The 18,310-nt window shown below is 38.7% G+C and overlaps 1 protein-coding gene across 2 annotated transcripts in view; it reads left to right on the forward strand.

Annotated features, from left to right (window-relative positions):
• Nucleotides 1–18,310, forward strand: part of HTR1F (5-hydroxytryptamine receptor 1F) — a 102,764-nt gene that overhangs the window by 43,990 nt on the left and 40,464 nt on the right. For both annotated transcript variants that reach the window (XM_088157900.1, XM_088157903.1), the window contains exon 2: nt 4,020–4,120. The gene's annotated coding sequence lies outside the window, so the exon portion shown is untranslated. The remainder of the gene's footprint in view (nt 1–4,019; nt 4,121–18,310) is intronic.

Raw genomic sequence — 18,310 nt, forward strand, 5'->3', positions numbered from 1 at the left:
GAAATATAATGCTTCACCCTTAGCAATATTTATTGTGCTCAGATAAATGTTGTTATTAATATTGTTATTATTATCATCATCACCACCATACAGAATAAATACATTTTGAACATATTTCTCCTTTTTTTCACTTGTGGCAGTGAGTTTTTGACAATTGAGCATCAACTCTTTCTTCTTATTTTATGCATTTGCCCTCTGGCCATTGTCAGGCCCTGCAGCCTGAATAATGAATTCCTCTTTATTGCACTGTCAGTGTGCTGTCATTATTGCAGACTTCTCCTCTGGAAGGCTGTTTTGTAAGTTATTTCTGAAAAGATATACCACATATGTGTTTGGGATTTATAGGACTGTACTGATCCATCATTTTTTGGAACATCCAATGCAGCCATTGTAAATTTAAGGAAAAGGAGAATTCTCATCCAGCTATGGATGTCAAGCCATTCTAGGCAGTATTATCTGCTTCTAACTCCTTGCTACTTTTGCACAGGAAGTGTAAACTCAACTCATGATCACAGAGAGATTTCACTTTGCCTTTGCAGTAGGATTGTAATTTTCTTTATGCCACCTTCACTTCCTGCTGGCTTTTGAGAAGACAAACATTCGTGTGTGATCTTGAACTTAGGTCTTGTGTGTGATAGGAAATGATGCTGCTACTGAGCTTTGAAAACAGCTGTTAGATTCATGGAAAGCTGTTTTTCTTCCATAATTATCCTACAAAATGATACCATTTTAAAAAGTCTTATTTAGCATCCTCCACATGGTAAGAAAGTCACTTTTATTCTTCTCATGGAATTATTGCAGATGCTATTTTTCACCACAAAAAAAAAAAAAAAAAAGCTTCCACACATTTCACACATTTCAGAAGATTTTTCCCATTGTGTTTCACAAGACCAAAGCCCTCATAATATCAATGTCTTTGCTAAAAATGGAGGGCTGGAATTAATAGTTCTGGGTTTTGCTTACTGGCAGACTTCTACCTGCATAATAAATATTCAGACTTAAAGTAGGAGTACCCTGAGGCTTGAGAAGCAATGGAAACAATAAATGAGTTTCAGAGATGGAAGCAGGTCTAGAATTATTTCTGCTGGACTACCTTCCTAGAGGAAGTTGCTGTCACACAGAAACTGAGATTGCTGAGATTTTGAGCAGATGTGAAATGATTTTATATTAGGTAAAAAGAGGTCTGGGTTTGTTCAGAAATATAAAGTCCTCATATGTAGAAAATCTCTTAAAAGCTTGACTTCTATTCATTAAATAAAACACAGAGTTCATAGGACTTCGGGTAATTCCCCTTTTTTTGGCTTATGTGGGGATGTTCTACCATAACAAAAATTACTCTAATTGTTAATTACCTATCAATAGTTCCAAAAATCCTTATTTCTGCAGTTTTGTAATGTCTACCTCTCTGTCCTCAGCTTATAGGAATCACTACTCTAAACCCAGCCTCATTTAACTCATTAAACCTTACCTGGGTTATTTTGGATGATCTTAGGAACTTGAAAGCATAATTCCATATGAACATTGCTTGCCAGCTATCTAAGATTCATCTTGGAGATGTCTGTTCAGTTCCTGTGCTGATCCCCTAGGTCCAGGGTACTTACATTTTAATTAAGCTGAAAATGATAAGGTAATGATAATGAAATTATAATGATAATGATAAATGAAGAGGTAAAACAGCTCCATCCATACAGCTCTATCATCAACAAGGACTCCCACATCCTTCCCTTCCAGACAAGGTCTTCACAAGAGCTTGTAGGCAGCTTGCAAATCTCCCTGCACAGGAGTGGCTGGCAGCACTCCAAACAAGACACCAGGGAGCAAATGGTGATCTAAGCACCCAGGAGGCCTCCAGATCCCCTTCAGAGGTCACTCTCCCCATTCAGACAAGAATGAAGTCATTGGATGGCAGTGCCAGCAATGAAATTCTTGACTGTGTAAGCATACCCATGTCAGAAATACTCCTTTTTGCATTAGAGGACCAGGAGAGAAATAGAGGATGCAACTGGGCATGGCCCGAATGCAAAGAGCTGTGTTCTTGCAAAACACATTTGAGATGAAGATGAAAATGTGAAGATGCAGAAGCTGAAAGAGAAGAGAAAGGGAAAAGGATGGACTGCAGGGGTAAGGATGCACAATAAAGGCCTTAAGTTTGTGCAGAAACAGAGACTTCTTATTTGTTTAGAAAAGCCAAATAAAATCTCTGAGGTCTTTAAGTTCTGCCTTAATGTTCTGATACTTAAAATTTCTTACCTGGGAATGAAGGTGCAAGATCTCAAAAAGAACTAAAGCCAACTTCCTCTCCACCCACCCCTTAAGTTGGAAAGCATTTTAAGATCATCCTAAAATTATCCCCGCTCTTGTGCACGCCTGCAGTCTTGTTCAGATCAGAGTTTTGCTACGTCTGAAGGAGTGTAGGTCATGCTGGCCCCTCTGCCTTCTGTCCTTTCTGGCCTTGCCTAGAGAGAGAGAGAAATCTGGATTACAAAGGAGAACAGGGAAAAACATAGCATAGGCACTCATTTTACTTCTTAAACTCTATTATTACTGCCAATAAGTTACATTTTGAAGCTTAATGTTCTGTACTAAGCAGGAAACGTAATTTTTGAAAAATGCCTTACGTCTACCAGTGGCATGGGTACAAAAGTATAAGAGCTTTTACTTTTCCAAGTTTTTGCAACACATGCAGCACTGATGTTGTAACTCATGATTTGCTGGGTGCTCTCACCCTTCCTTTAGCAGTAATGAAACCAGAACTTCCCAAAGTTGCACTGACAACCTCAAGAAGCCACATCACCTACTATCCTAGACTAGCTCACAGAATCATAGAATCAGTAAAGTTGGAAAAAAACTCCAAGATCATTAAATCCAACCCCTGACCAAGCACCACCTTTTCAACTAATCCACAGCACTAAGTGCCACATCCAGTCATTTCTGGAACACCTCCAGGGATGTTGGCTATAATGCCAACAGGTATGCAACCACCCTCAGAACCTGCCCCAGAACACTCTGAGCTGTAAGAACTCATCTGATACCAAGTAACAGCCAAATGTTAGCATAATTATATTCTGGATAAATTACCATGTTATTTGATAATGTGAGAAAAATTATTAGGTTTTATCTTTTTTTTTTTTCCCCAGGAATTTAATGGTAGTGCCTTATTTCTTTTGTCACTATGTCTTCTTTTTTATCATTTTTCTCACTGACTGCAGTTTTCCTTTGAAACAAGAACTGCTTTTGTTATCTGATTTTCTACATTTTAAGCACATTAGCTATTTAGAGATTTTATATTTAAAATTAAATCAGCCTACTCTTGGTAGAATGATATATTTCTGCACTTCACAGTGCAGACTTTTCACAGTGCATATTCTTTTGCATTATGTTTCCTCTTTAGGCAGTTGCTTGCCGTAAGACACTGCTAACTGGGGGAAAAAAAAAATATATTAAAGTTGGGAGAAAGCAAGAAACAATGCCTTGCAGTTCAAACATCACATACTCTGCCATGGTCATCTCTTTAGCTTAATAACAGCAGGTTAATACTGCAAAAAGCCAAGTGCCCTGGGCTCCTACTGCAGTCAGTGGGAGTTGACAATTAGCACCTGACAGATCCACTCGGGTGCTAAAAGCTTGAGAAACACTAAAACTGCTGGTTTGGCTAAACAGCACAAGCTTCCTTCCCCCTTTCCTTTACCTGCTCATTTATCTTCAGTAAGGTACAAGTCAGGCCTTTCGATTTCTGGAGCTCCTCAAGTGGAGTCGATTTCTAGAGTGCCCAATCCTGCAAGGTCCTTGCTGGTCATTAGCTCCTTACAAAGTATTTCTGTCATCACCAGCATATGTGAGCTCTGAGCAGGGGGAGTTCCTGGCACTGCTAAGCTTTTAAACAATCATTCATGGTTATTTGAAGAGATCTTGAAAATTACAGCTTAGGCCTTTCTGAAAAATCTTTTCCTTCCTCTGAAGTAGACATCATTCCTCGTCATTTACAGAGCCTATATTATGTGTTTTTTGCTTTCTTGCAGGTTTTTGGCAGTATCCTGTGTTGCTAAGGCTGATTTAATTCCTACTACCAGTCCCATTCCCAGAGGCAGCTTTTCCAAGGTGATTCCTGACACAGGAGATGGTGAGTTGCTTTTCACCCTCACACAAAGAGACTTTATACATGTGTTCATGGTGTACCTGCTTTAGTGATCAAATTCATTCGGTCGGGTCTTCCATAGGGATTCTGCAAAGCAGGTTGAATACAGGGTTTTGCTGACCTCTACCAGAATGACCTTTCCTTAAAGCAGTACAGGAGGAGAGAAAAGTCTGCACTGCAAAAATCCTCCCGGGAGCAGGGAAATGCAGCCAAGTGAGGGTTGACCTGTGGGGTTACTGGAGGCTTAATGGGGCAATCTGAGCACACTCAGTGCAGTGGAAAACTGCAGACCAGCCAGGAAAAGATGTCAAAGAGGACAATCAGTTGAGAAAAGGAGAGCAGTGGCTGACAGAAGGGTGGCTGAATAAATGAAGAATATCCAGCCCAGTCTGAGAAATTCAGGCACTGCAGAAGCAGCTTAGTCTGCAGTCCTGGATCTGAGCAACCTTCTCCACAGCCTTGGACATTTAAACATTCAACATCTAACTGAGGGGAAAAAAACAATGGTGCCAATATAATGCTTCATTGCACAGATATATTTTAAGGACTTAACCTTTGCAAGACATTTTGAAGATGGAAAGCCCAGCAGCACAAAGATATTTTGTGAGAAGACTTTCCTCAGTTTTTGCATTAGCCAGTGTATGCTTGATTTTATGGTTTTATGGTTTTGTCTTGTGCAGTTTTACCAAGTGACTTCTTCCATAGCCCAATTGTAGATTTTTAACAAAAAAGATGAAATTTCAAAATCCTTGTTTTGAGTAGTCATTTAAATGCAACAGCTTAACATTGATAACATTTTAACATTTCAGAAAGGACAATTGGTTTGAATACAAAAATAAAACTTCCAGCAACAGTATCAGGAGAAAAAATTGTCATTTAACACTGACACATGTGAATAATACAGCAAAAATAAACAAAGTAAATATTCAGCAATCATTTAACTGCCTGAGCAAATGAGCATGAAATATGATTGCTCATAAGTGAACCTGAAAATTCCATATGTTGAGACAGAGTAGAGTCACGTGCCACCATTCAACATTCAGAGACTTTCTAAGGTCTTAATTAATCTAAGGTCTTAACTTAATAACATTGCTTTTTTTGCTAGAGGAAGAAAAAGACCCTTAAGGCTGATGTTTTCCCATGTTCAGCTCTCCTTACAATGATCTATATCTACACAAGTTCTGACTCCTGCCGTGTCAGGATTGTGTCCACATTCTGAAAGACACAGCAAATTGCACTTTAAAAGTCTTACAGCGAGAGTAAAGACAAGGTTGCTGCATTTGTAATAACAGATCAAATAAAAAAATGTCACTGGGTAGCTGTAAAATGGACTAAAGTCACCCAGTTGGTTCATGTTAGTGATAATGAAACATACAGATTTTAGTGAAAAATAGGTCAAAATAAGGGCCAGTTTCAGCCTTTACAAGCCTATGCTGCTGCCATGAAGAATATATACAGAAAGACAAAGTTCCCAAACTTGTATTATTTCATACTGCTAAGTTGGATTTTACCTTGGCCAGGAATTCCTCCAGCTGCCATCTGTACACTTAAAAGAGAAAAGGAAGACTTTTATACTGTATCTGGAAAGTTCAGCACATTCAGGTGTGGGGAATGCTTGATTTGAAAGCTTCTCCTTCCATTACTCTTGTCATTTTTAAAACCTATTTTCTCTCTTGTTGTTACTGTTTTTTTATGTAATAAGAGAGAAATTTTGGCTGTTTCTTAATTCTACTAAAATACCTGTGGTGACATTAGAGAGAGAAATTACCTGGTAGGAGAAAATGAAAGTGAAGTATAAACAGGGCTTCTGTTTCTAATGGAAATGTATTTCCTGGCTGCATGCTGGTTTCCAAAAGACAATGACAGGCTGGCAGCTTGAAGAAAACAGGTCTTGACAGCACATGTTAGTGAGCCAAACATTTTCTAGCACCTTGTGTCACACAAACCACTTTCATGCCACCTGTGCTCCAGCAGAGCAGGGTTGTTCTGTCCCGGGCAGAACCTTTTGTCTTTGCACAGTCACGGGAAGCAGAGAGCAGGTGTGTAACACCTGTCTGAGGCTGGATGTGTGCAGGGTGTCAGCTCCTCCTGTGAATCCTCTGTGTGTCCCTGGCTGCCCACAGCCTGCCAGGAGCAGCAGCACAGCTCAGCAGACAGGACTCAGATGGGCACTGCTTTTCTTGTTCGATGCTGCCTTGGCTGGCTGAAGATAAGAAATAACGATGAGAGGGAGAGGGAATGCAATTCAAAGGCAAGCACGTGTCTCATTAGCACTCACTATGCAAGTTCCTTGTACTCTGGAGAAGGTAAAAATATTTTTCAGCACCTTTTCAAATATTTCTTTTTAAAAAAGGATTTTATGAGGACAACACATTTCTAAGATAAATATAAGTAGCACAATCTGCAACTTAAAAGAGACCAAGAGGGTAATTAGAAAGCATATCTTGATTACAATAAATTGCCTTCTTTGAGCAGCTTTGGTGTTTGTCATTATTAAGTTGCATGTTTCTTAGTATTTGAAGAAGGGAAATAATTAAAACTAACTTTTACATAAGTAGCATAAAGGATTATCCCTGATATCACTGTCAGGCACAGGTTTTGTGCTAGTAAACAACCATATGCCTATGGCAATTTAAAAGTAACTGAGTTGCCAAAATTTTAGTGATTTGTCAGAATGAAAAAAAAAAAAAAAAGGCAAGACCTCTGGAAAGGGAAAACAGCCCCTCCCATCCAGTAAGTAAGCTCTAAATGCAGTCTCTTCTTTCAGTATTGTCATCTTTGAGGCTCAGTATTTTTCTCATTATCATCCCTGTTTCATGGATTTTTTTCTTACTTTAATGAATTTCTGTTCTCAGGCACATAGCTATTTTCTTGGCTATCTTGCTTCATTATGCTGATGGAAGCAGCCTTTTAATTTAAGACATTATTATTAAAAGTAATGCATGAAAAGGCTTATCTGAAAGATATATTGGGTTGGCAATAGATGCAAATCAAAATGCAACTGTCTAGGTACTCAGTTATATATTTTAATGGAAGAATTTGAGTAAAGCTCAGGCAGGAAGGAAAAAAGTGCTTAGCATCTATCAGTTAAATTACCAGCATATTGGTAGACTGTTCCTATATTTCATACTCCTCAATAAGGCTGAGACTGAAGCTGGATCAGTGGACAGCAGTTGGTTTGTGAAGTCTCCGTTCTTGGAATACCAAGACAGCAGGTTTCCAGAAACATAAGATTTCCTGCTTTTTTTTTCTCCTATAGATTAAATACTTGTATCCTCCAACATCTGGTAGGCTGATCCATTTTTTGTAATCCTTGTAAACATTTACCATCTACTTGCCTTTGGATGGACTCCATACTTTTTTCCTTTGGTATCTTGGGAGATATACTCTGTGACCTAGGCTGAGGGTGCTCCACTCAGAGAATGCACAGAGTGCTGCCTCCCCTGGGGCACTCATCTGACATTCAGCTGTCCCAACTATATCTGGAGTTACTTCTAGGTTTCAGATTTGCAGGGCTTTCCTTCTCAGTTCAGTGCAACACAAGTGACTGAAGTTTATTGAAGAGGGTAAGAGCATCCTGCAGGCTCCTGCTGACCAAAAGCTCACAGGACACAAATCCTTCTGTACACGAGCACAGAGGATGCCAGCCAGTTTAACCCCTGCAATGCTCCATGGAACTCAGCTCTTTGGAGCCGATATGTTCCTTACTGCTCAGCCTCCTCAATCCAAGACCTTTGCAATGCAGCAGAGGTTGCAGGGACCTCTGTAATGCTGGTATCTGGGATCAAACATCCTGAACAAGTACAAGATCAGAAAATAGGCACACAGACTCTTCTCAAACATGAATGAAGAGTCTCTGTAACGTACTCCTTCCTAAAGGGGAATGTAATGCAGATTTTAAGAGCCAGCCAGCATGCAAGGAAAGCAAATGTGCTCTGAAAGAAACCTCAAGGTCATGGAGTACTCTGCTTCCCTGTAGAAGCACCTCCAGCAGGACAGAGAATGAGCTTGTCATCTCACTCTGTAGCTGATTCATATCTAATACACAGCTAAATTTAATTTATTTTTTAAATTGCTGTCCATCTTTTTATTTTATAGCAGTCTGTCAGCTGAAAACTGGCTTGATGATCAAACAAAGCATCACCACATAAATATTAACGTTTCTCTATTTGCAGTGGCTCACCTTAATTTCTGGAGTTTGAAGGCAGCAACAATGCTGGAAGTCATTAAGTTTTACCTCAGCATTGAGCTAGAGTTCATCACAACTTTTGGGTCATCTACTTTTATTTCTGATCTCTGTACCTGCACTCTTCTAACATGTGCACTGACCTAGACTTTCAACAGCAACTTAACAAGAAGTCATCACTGCAGACAAAAATTAGGCTTTAAAACGGAATGCTGAAATGGCAGGAAAGTTCAGATTTAAATGGAATACTGAAAAGATAGGCCCTGCTTGCAGAACGGTTTCATTTTGGCATAGTTCCCATTAATACAGAATAATTGCTTCAGCGGGGCTTTTTTTGTTCAAAGATTTAGGAATTTGCCTGACATTGACTCAAATCTTAGCAGCCTTAGCTACATTCAGAAGGACTGATAATTTAAAGATTGTTTTACTTTCATACAAGAGAGTTAATTCAAAGAGTTTTATCAAAATTCTCACCTGCTAAATTTGACTTTGAGGTTATTTTAATTATACTGGAACCTTCTAACTTGTTTAAAAAGTCACTGAGATGCCAAACTTCAATCAGAAATTCAGGACAATTGGTACAGACACTGAGGCAGAAGAAGAGGACCTATCAGAAGACTGTACTTAATGAGATTTCCACAAGACATCTGAAAAGTTGACCTTTGCCAAGTGCTTTTTTATCATGTATTGCCAGAAATATGTTACTTCTTTAGGTTATGTATCTGCAGTAGAGTCTATCAGCTAAAATCATGCAAGTTGTAATTCTGCTGAAGCCAGTGCACTCTGAGGAGGACAATTTTAGCTACAAATGAGTAGGGCCACTTACAGTTAAGATAAGGGAAAGCAAGTCACTGCTACTTCAGTAAAATGCATACAACTTATAATAATAGGGGGAAGGAATGTTCAGACTTTAAAAATGTGTTTTTAAAAATTATGGCAACTACAATGTATTTGATAAGTTCATGTCCTGTTTTGAACATAGTATTATCATCACCTAAACATGTTATTAACTAAGCTCAGTTATTGCAGATAGGGTTGGTATAGCAAAGCTCAACAGATTCACTTTCCAAAGGCTCAGCAGATGAATGCTCGAATTTGAGATTTTAGTCAGGACTCGAGACAAATGACTAAAGGATTTTTTTCCTCTTGCACTTCAATCTACTTCAGAGAAGAGACATCTTTTTCCCTTTCAAAAATGTGGGATTCTCAGGACACTGAACACCAAGGCTATGCTGTATTAGGATCAATTATAATATATTAGAATCTATTCCTGCTAACTATCACAACAACACTTTTTCCACCAGAAAATTGCCAGATATCCCTTATTCTCAGTCAAAGCTTAAACATTTAGTACCTGCAAGTAAAGGCTGGAATTCAACTGACCAAATATAGACATCTTGAACCAATCACTCCAGCTTCCTCTTTGCCTTAATAGAGAAAAGCAGACACTCATAAGGTGCAAGGCATCTGGTGTAAATAGGTCAGCACAATCTCACCCCAGTATTTGCTTCTCTCCTTTCCCACAAAGGGTGGCTAAAGTGCCATAGAGTACCTGTCTAGCACAGATTGCTTTGAGCTTAGGCAGACACATAAAAGGAGGTGAGAAGAATTCTACTAAAAGAAGCTGAAAAACTTAGAAAATGACAGTTTCATTTCCCTTTATATAAACAGGTACATGAAACTTTCTCACTTAGTAGGAGTTGGTGACTTCAGGAAGACAAGTTTATCAGAAACAGGAAAGAAAAAGTGGGGGAAAAAAGCTTTAATTCATAGGGTAGATTAACATAAGCAAATACCTTTTGCCATGTCCCCAGTGCAGGGGAACAGGTAACATGGTCTGTTCAAGAAATGCTGGGAAATCTTTAGTGAGCAGCAAATTCCATGGGTTTCTCTGTGTGACAGCTGCTGTGTGCTTTCAGAGTCCTTGTTGCAGAGTTTTTGACAAGGTCTGTGCTGTTGTGAGCCTTGTCTCCCGTGACAGCTAAGGGCTATAATCCATGAAAATCAAAACTTGCATGTAAATGTTGTCCTGAAAGAGTATGTTGGGTTTCATCTGCGCCTATTGTTAGAAACTTTTCCCCTGGGGTCTTTCAGGTCCTTGGAAAGAAAGATCAATATTTCTATAGAGAAAAATACAAGGCAGCTGATTGATACAGGATTTCTTCATGTGCCTGTGGCCCAGAGCAGCTTCCAAAGATTTATCTGCTAACAAAGAGCAAAGCAAGATCCTTTGGAATCAGCTGCTGACATGCTGGAGATGATGGAGCACCTAAGAGACTGATGATAGCCTGGAAATGGAATGGAAATGCAATGTTTCCTATGAGGAAACAATACTTAGCACTGTCATTCTTTGCAGAATTCATTTCTCAAAAATCTCTGAAGTCTGTACTAAGCCTCTACACGTTGCAAGATTTTATTTTTCTGTTACTCAGATTTAATTGAGCTTCCACAAAGATGTCAAGGCCAGGTATCTCACTAACAAAGTCATCCTATGTCAGATGTCATGGTCATAAAAGACAGCTAGAATTTCTCAGCCAAGAAAAACATTCACAGACATTTTACATTAGCAAGAACAACTTACCTTTTCTCTGTCTGCCTCTGAAAAGCATGGCTGCTGGAAAATATTCTGACATATATTTCCTGGAAATGTTTCTTTCTTCTTTTCCTATGCTGAAAAGAAAATAACCCAAGTTAGACTGAAATTTCACTCAGCTGGTTAAGGTTAACTTAGAAAGTAGAGAACAGCAGAGAAGTAGGGCTTTGGAATGGAAATTTTGAGACAGTGATCACCACATCTTCCCTGCACCAAGCTGGAAATTTAGATTTAATGCTGCACTCCTTCATGGAGTTAGTATTTACTTGGCCAGGCAAACAAAGTTCCAGTTCTCTGAGGTCTATAATGAGAATAGTATTTCCTTTACTTTGGGACAGGATTTGGTTTTAAATTATAAATACATATACTACTAAGCAGGACAAGAACACACATCATGCCTTCAGCTGTATCTGAAAGAGTAGATAGGATAGCAAAGAAAAAAAAAAGCCAGAAGGTTGCCTGCTTAAATATGATTAAGGCAAATTGCATCAGTAAGCAGTTTATATTTTGTTATTGCAGCTTACAAAAAGGCAAACCTAAAACACAAAAATGCTGTGTTTAACCAAGAGGATACATTAAACCTTCTTCTTCAGGTATCTTGGTCATCACCTCCATAAAATGATTTCTAAAATTTAGTAATTAGCAGTTATTGCACTGATTGATTTTGTAAAATAGGGAAGCAGCTGAGAAACCTGCTGTGGATTCAGGCTGGTATTTAAAATAATAGAAATGGACTATTTGGCAACAAGGCTGATGGCCAGATGCTGAGTGCTGCTCAGGAGATGGATTTTTAACTGACCCATAAGAAGAAAGGGCAGAAATTGACAGTTTTGCTGCTCTTGCTCTCCAGCACAAAGATATTTCTGGGTTTGGTCGTTTTTCTTTCCTGTCTCTTTCACTGCTTTAAGACACACAAATATGAGCCCCAACCTTCAACACTTGCAATTTATATTTTTAAAAGATAAAACAGTTCCATGACTTGGAAGCTACAGACATATGTCATAAATAGGCTCAGATTAGCTTAATTAATTGATGCACTGAGTAAGCTGTGAATGTATCTGAGGTACAAAATTGTGAATATGAAGGTCCGTATGGAATTACTCTGGAGTGGTTATTTGCTTATAATTGTGTTACTGCAGTAGTGCCTCAAAACCCAGGCACTTGTACTGAACAAAAATACAATAATAAGTGGTCCATTTGCTAGAGAGCTTTCAGTATGAATAGGCAAAGTGAAGGCTTGGGGAAAAGTGGTTTTGAAAACACTTGTCGTCTTTCTTAGCCAGATAAATTGTAACAATTATATTAAATATATAAATTGCAACTAAAGCCCTTCAAAAGCTGAAGTTGTGCCAAGCAATTGAAGCCCGCATAGGTAGGGATTTAATAGTTTACATCTGCTGCCCATTAAATACACCTTCAGTTGTAAACTTGTAAACTAAGAATGTTTCCACAGGCTGCTGTTTTATTCTATACCTAACACATGTATGTTCCCATACCCAGCTGTCCTCAGGTATTGACTCAAAGCAGCTTAAGCTGTGTTTTGGGCTCACAACCCTTCAGAAACAACACAAATATGAGAAACTTGACTGTGGTCTAAAAAGCAGGCAGAGCCAGCAGAGCCCTCTCTGGAACTGCAAGCTGTGGTTCCAGCTTTTAATAACTTTTCCATCAAGCATGGCAGTTTGTGCTTTCACCAGCTTCTGTTCTTAATGGAAAGCAGAGAGGAAAACAAACAAACTAAACTTTGCATGGGTTTGAAGGAACCTTGTGGTCTCCACTATTTTTTTATTTTTTATTTATTTTTGCAAGCTCTGGAAGAAGAGCAAGGGAGAGTTTGGGGGTTTGGTGCCTTGCTGCTGCTGCCAGTTCTGGGTGGATGTGCTATGGTCACTCGTGCTGCAAACACAGAGGGTGCAGCACAGCAGAAGCACAGAGGATACTCTTGCCTGTTTCAAACAAATCAGCCTTCTAATGTGAAGAATACTGAAAGAACATTTCTTGGTGTCTTAGATATTCCAGTGCTAGAAAGAGGTAGTGGCAAAATTTAACAGGTTATCCTACAGAAAGAAAGTCATAATTTTGTGTAAAATAGGAGAGGCACATTCCTGAGCTTATCTGGGGATCCAGCTAGGAAAAAATAAAGCATATAGACGAAAACCCAAGGAAGTCAAACTAACTAGAGACTTTTCATACTTTGAAGTGCTGGGTTAATTAACAATCTGGCAAAAGCTTTCCAGCTTGCATGCAAGAATCCCACGACACTAAACAGAACATTGTCCCCACTAAGTTCTTTATAATTCACTGCTATGACCCAGTAACATCTTCCATGTCACTACACAGGTGTTTTTCACTAAGGCCCAAAAAACATTCACTTTGTGACACCATCTAAATACAGCCACACTGGAATAGTCCTGCTCAAAGCAGCTTAGGAGCTCTGGGATGGAGGTTACCTGTAGAGTCATCACATTCAAATAGCAGTGGTCGATCCTTATCCATGAATTTGCTGTCATCTGTTTCCAATCTATTTTTATTGTTGGCTGTTTCAGCTTCCTGCTGTGATCAGTGCTGCAGTTTTAATAATTTCATTGCCAGGGTCTCATGAATTCGGTAGTAGGGCGTGTGTTGTTATTAAAACCATGCTTGCAGGCACCTTCCCAGCTTCCACTGAAATTTCTCTGTAATTTGTCTTGCATAGCTAAAAGACAGATTTGCAACTTTGGGCCTCAGAAGCTGAATATGCATTATAGTGAGTTGAAAAAATACGGGAGAGGCTTTTGCTTGCACACTTAATCTCTCAACAATTCTAAATCACTTACCTTCAAATGACTTATCTTCTAAATAGCCACTTTGCTAGTGGAAATTAAAATTCAGAAACTTTCTCCAAGTTTTGGATTCTCCTCCCCAGTGATGAGGATCTGGGAATGGCCAATATAGTTACAGGCCTGAAAATTATACATAAAATGCACATTTAAATTTTTAAACAAGTCTGACACAACCGTATAAATTTTACTTAAGGTAATTTCAACTTTGAAAATTCTTGCTTGAACTGCCCTCACAAAGGCATTTTAGTACCGAAAAAAAAAAAACCTCAATGTATTTGGTTATACTTTAAAAGTAAGAAAAAAAGAGCTTTTTTAGGAAAGCTTTTAGAAATTTTAGGACCAGAACAGAAGACTAGCACTTACATGAATTCATTATCTGCTTCAAAACAATTTATTCAGAAGCAATGGAACAGAAACAAATTAAAATGTCCCTTTAGATTTCACTCAGGAAATATATTCTTTTATAGGTCTTTGACTCCAACCTTCTGACAGCTAAAATTAACTTTGCATTACTGAAACAGATAATGCACTGTCCTTATTCTATTCAGAGATAATACAGTAAATACTGATTAGGTTTAACACATGAGCTTTAGAGCAGAAACACTTCTTAGTTTATTTTAATTTGTATTTGTGAATGATGTCTAGCTATCCATTAGGCTTCACTATTTCAAAACTTTATTTAAAATCAGTATGTCAGCTTTAATAATTTTTGTTGTGGGTTTTTTTTAGTGTTTCTATGTGTATGCATTTATACAAATATTACTCTGAGTCACTGAAATTTAATAATAAACATTCTCTTTATCTCCTGCTGCCTGCCAGACAGCTTGCTTGCACAGAAAAAAAAGATCCTATTTCGGATTAAATCTGTTATGTATTTTCTGGGAATGCAATAATCTTCATACAGTAGCAGAAAAATGATAACTTTCTAGTGCCATAAAATGTCCTTTTCCCAGGATTTTCAAGACTGCAATATGTAGATTAATATAATCAAATCCCAGCCACATAATGTGGCTCATGGTGACGAGAATGATGTAAAAGCACCAGGTGCATTATAGGTAAGGTGGATGGTTTGGTGGCTTTTTTAAGCAATTCTGTCCCTTTTCACTTTTGGGAAGACAACTTGGTCAGTGCACAAATTTTTATGTCACACGGTGCACTTGTCCAACACCCCTGACCATCCCATTTATTCCAAAGGCTCTGGAATCTCTCTTAATTAAATCTTGACAGTGAAATTGTAGCTCATGAAAACAATCTATGGTGGTTTGCAAGCCAATGTCTGTGCATATTAAACCAACACTTGACCAGATTGGGTTTTTTTACAGTTCAGTCAGGTATGCCTTAAAAGCATTATCAGGGATAAGTGGTGGGTATTTGAATAATAAGCACTCTATATCTGCCCCTGGGATGAAATACAAAGCTCCTCAGGCAGTCTGCAAGACTGTAAAGCTCAGAATGTTTGGTATTTTGTTCTGCTGCAAGCAGCCACAGTTTACTTAGATACCAAGCTATTTTTCTGATCCTTTTTCCCTGGCAGCAGTGGTGCCTCATCAGCCCGTGTAGCCAGAGGTGTTATTATTCCTATTCTCTCTAACTCCCCTCTCTGACCTATATTCACTCATCTGTTTGTTAGTCTTTCACTTATAAATAGACTTGAAATGTTACTGTGTGAATTCAAACTTATGTTAATAGATAACACTACCCACTCCTACTAAATAGAAATACTATTTTTCACCATCTTACAAGCTTAGAGCCATAATTAAGATAAATTTCAAGCACCCTTTAAACATCTCAGTCCAAATGCATGCACATTTCAGAAGTGCTCTTATTAGTAACTTGGTGATAATTATTTTCTTCTTGCAGTTAGAGGTGAATTTTATTACTGAAAAACAGAGTTGCTTTTCAAAGGACAAAATTCATCTCCCCATTTATTTGAACTCCTACTTTACATTGGAAACAGTGACAGTTTTGACTTTGCTTGCTCTGTGGTGACTCCTTTACAAAACCAAATGCACCAATCAAGCCAATTCTCAGCAGCATGTAAGAAGCCAAAGGGATTGGAAGCATAGTACCTTGCTTAAAAATTGTCACCAGAGGCCAATGTGTAAATTAACATGGAAGACTTAAGGGAAACCAGGAATTCCCATTCCAGTTTAAGATATTCCTACAGAAGTAGATACCTAGACTTCAGTCTTCATTTAGAAAATGAAAACACTGAAAGTCTAGAATAGGCACCTGAAGCCACATGGAAATTGTCCCTGTGCAGCCCACAAGCATAAAGAAACACAGCCACCAAACCAGCTGGTGTACATGGTCTCAGGCTTCCCAGACCTGGCACCCTCTGGAGCAAACATAATTTGACAGTAACTAATTTTTTGGAAAGAAACTCATGGAAAATTGCTGCATGGCCAGGATATTTCTGAAACGTCAGGAGAAAATGAGGTAGACCAGAAAAGTTCCTGGGGGAAATGCTGCCTGTACAGGATTTGTACACTTACCCATAGGTATTGGGACAATTTTCTGCTCTTTAGTTCTTACCACCCCTTTAATTGCAAGAGCCAAGGACAGACATAAAGACTGCCAGGTATGAGGACAGCAGCTGGAACGAGACCATTCTCTAGGAAGGCACAATTCATCAAAGCAACTGATTTTACTCAGTTTCATGGTCAGCACAGGAAGCTGACCCCAAGTTTGAGCCGCAGAGAAATCTCCAGTGTGCTTCCAGAGCCACATTTAGCACCTGGTTACTCATTTTTTATAGTGGGAAATGCTGCAGCCATCACTCAGGGCCAAAGCAACGTTTGATTTGAGCCTATAATCATCTCTCAGATATTCTCCTTCAGGCTGGTAGCTCTTGTGGCACCAAAACATAGTTATTATGTATAATTCTTATCACATAGTTGGGGTGTTTTTTTCACGTAAAAGCTAAAAAGATGAAAACCCACATCCTAACCTGGCAGAGTAACATTTTCACAGCGTGACACTTGAATTACATGGCATGAGGGAGTCAGAATTTGGATACAAAGGTTGTTTTTGGAGGGGGACAGAGGTGCTGCTGGCCTGTGTCATTACTAGTGCTCTGCAGCAGGCTCAGGCATAAAACCTGTGGGCTTTGGTGTTCAGGTTTGTCCTGTTAGAAATTGGTTTGTTCTCTAAGAGAGCCAATTTAGTGCATAAACAGTGTGGATAATAAAACAGGAGGCAAAAAGGCAACACAGCCAGAGTGCAAGGGCAGCATCTCCTCAGGAAAATGAGGGAAAGAGAGAAGAGAGCTTGAGTGAAACCACGACAGGAGAGGATTTATGAGGCATAACAGTCCACAATATCCCACAGCCTTTTCTAGCCCTCCTAGGGGAGAGATGGAGGTTGTTTTTACACGTTGAGATCAAAATTTAGGAAAGGAACAAGAGGAAGTCTAGAAGAAGTCCTCTCCCCTGCATGTCATAGGTAGTGGTGATGAAGTCAAGCAGCCATCCATCAGGTCTGTGGGTAAGACAGAATTAAATAGGAAAATTGTGTATCTCAGATTAATTCCTGTAATTTTAAAATTGTACCCTGCTAGTTAAATTGAAATAATAATATTCTTTCTGAATCAAATTAGTTTTTTCAGATTTTTCCAGGATTCTAAATAAGATAACAGTAAAGGTCATAAAATGATATCTTAATATTTATCTGTGTAATGAATGATAGGAAGACTTTTAAGAAACATATTTTACATACAGTGCAGTCAAAATTTAAACCGTAAGTTTCCTTAAATAAGTGTGTCTGTAAGAGATGGTATTCAAGGAGTTTAGACAAATTATCAGACTGATATTTCTAGATGCAAAGTCATTAAAAATATCTTCAGAATTATCTCCAGATTAAAAGTGACACACTGAAGGATGACTTAATTTATTCTCTGACTTTGAGTAAAGTAGGTTTCTCTTGGCCCGAAATGTAAAATAAATAACTGCAAATACCGATGGTGAAAATTATAAAGGAAAAAATGATCACACAAAAAAAACCCCACAAAAGTTACATAAGCAACATCTTTAGAGAAGGCAATATGTTTGCCCCATAGTGAGTTAGAAATGCTTATGGTGTTTTCCAGTGGTGTTCATCACTCCAGATTTTTCCCAGATCCAGTGAAGGCCTCTTCCCCAACCCCCATGGGCAGTGGCCTTAGGTTTTGGTGATGCACAGCCCTTTATTTTTACTCTACACCTCCTGGATATCAGCTTTTCATATCATCTCATCACTCCTGCAAATCAGAGATGAGCTCTCAAGCCCATGGGCATCTCTAAGTCAAGCATCAGAGATTATACAGGGGGGCAAGAGCCTTATTTAAGACTTCAGAGTTGGAAACTGATATTAGAACAGAAAGAGGACTTGAAACTGATTTTAAGATCCGGAGGCAAGTGTCTAATCCTGAAGTCTTTAGTTTCTTTTCCCTTTCATTACCAATTCATCCTAAGGCACAAAATCAGCATGACAACTCTTCTTTTGTTTGGTTTGGGGTCTTTTTTGTTTTTTTGCAAAGCTGCAGGAAGACTAAAATCACATTTAGAGTGGAAAATATGTAGATAGATTTAGGCATC

Source organism: Sturnus vulgaris, chromosome 2 (assembly GCF_052056855.1).
Source record: "Sturnus vulgaris isolate bStuVul1 chromosome 2, bStuVul1.hap1, whole genome shotgun sequence".
In the NCBI taxonomy this organism is placed as follows: domain Eukaryota; kingdom Metazoa; phylum Chordata; class Aves; order Passeriformes; family Sturnidae; genus Sturnus; species Sturnus vulgaris.